This window comes from Rhinopithecus bieti, unplaced genomic scaffold (genome assembly GCF_001698545.2).
Source record: "Rhinopithecus bieti isolate Rb0 unplaced genomic scaffold, ASM169854v2 scaffold_41779, whole genome shotgun sequence".
Taxonomy (NCBI): domain Eukaryota; kingdom Metazoa; phylum Chordata; class Mammalia; order Primates; family Cercopithecidae; genus Rhinopithecus; species Rhinopithecus bieti.
Genome location: NW_016817334.1, coordinates 419,653 through 421,458, shown reverse-complemented (window position 1 = coordinate 421,458; position 1,806 = coordinate 419,653).

Genomic DNA, 1,806 nt, shown 5'->3' with positions numbered 1-1,806 from the left:
ATGCAAATACATTTGTCGTAGAAAAATCTATCCATATTTCCTTCTGTGGATTTTTCTTTTGAGATAATGCAGAGAAAAATCTTACTCAACCCTAAATTAAATACATGTCTACCTATATTTGCTAACAGTATTAGATAATAAAACCATAAACATGTACTATTTAATCTACTAAAATGTATTTGCATAAAATTTGGTATAAATAAAATTTTTTTCTTCCAAATAGATTTACAGTAGTCTTAGAAATATTTATTCAGAAAATTTTTTCAGACTGATTTAAATTCCACCTTTACTGCATAGTAAATTCTTAGAGTAGCAGTTCTCAAAGTGTATTCCACGGACCTTGGGGGTTCCTTAGAAATTTTCATGGGTTCCTCAAGGTCAACATTATTTTTATGATAATACTAAAGTATTGTTTGACCTTATCACTGTCTTGACATTTGCACTGATGGGGTCAAACTGTGGATGCCTTAGCACATATCAAGGAGGTTTGACCATCTGAGCTAATGGTCATTATGTTGTTCATTTCCACACACTTGCACTTTTAAATAAAAAGGTAGTTTCACCTAAGAATGACTTAAGTAAGGCAGTAGAAAGTATTAATTTTATTAAACCTTGAACCTTGAGTACACATCTTTTTGATATGCTGTGTGACATAATAGGAAATATACACAAAACACTTCTACTGCATGGTGGAGAAATATGGTTGTCTTGAGAAAAAAATGTAATTGAATTGAGAGCTTTTTTATGAAATATTATTTTATGTGAAAAATTCACTTATTCAGGCTTAGGTGTCTGGCAGACATTTTGTTGAAAATGAACTGAGTGAAATGATCACTTCAAGGAAAACAACTGAAACTATTTTTTGCCAATGACACAATTCAGGCTTTCAAGTGAATATTGGAATTTTGGGCAAGTTGCATCTACCATCATAAACTTGACAGCTTCCCAGTACTTAAAGATGTTTCTCACTTTGGGAGTCTGATGTAGGCAGATCACAAGGTCAGGAGTTCGAGACCAGCCTGGCCAACACAGTAAAACCCCGTCTCTACTAAAATTACAAAAATTAGCCAGATGTGGTGGTGTGCACCTCTATTCCTGCTACTCGGGAGGCTGAGGCAGGAGAATCGCTTGAACCCGGGAGGCAGAGGTTGCTGTCAGCTGAGATCATGCCACTGCACTCCAGCCTGGGCAACAGAGTGAGACTCTATCTCAAAAAAAAAAAAAAAAAAAAAAAGTTTCTGATGAGATCAGTGATAATATTAAGTGTAATTTTGACATTGTATGAAAATGTTAGCATTTAGAAGATCTACATGACTTGATTTAAAGTACATGACAGACAAATTGTTTTTAGAATGCAAAATGTTCGTTGATACCATTACAGATTCCACATTGTGGCTAATCTTCATTAAACTACCATGTGGTGAATTTTAATGTAGTATCCAAGAAGCATACTGACACCTTCCCCATTGTTCCACTATGTATCTGTGTGAGACCAGATTTTCTTCATATGCATTAACCAAAGCAACAAATGGCAACAGACTGAATGCAGAGGCAGGTATGAGAATCCAGCTCTCTTTTATTAAGCACAACATTAAGGAGATTTGAAAATATGTACAACAGTGCCATTCTTATCACTCATTTATTTTCACTTTGGAATATACAGTTTTAAAATAAAATATTTATGTGTAATGAATTAATTATGGCTAATTTTAAATGAATTGATAAAGTTATTTTAATAATTGTTCAGTTATGATTTCTCATATCGTAAGTATTGATATATATGTATATAACCCAAATAAAGAAGAC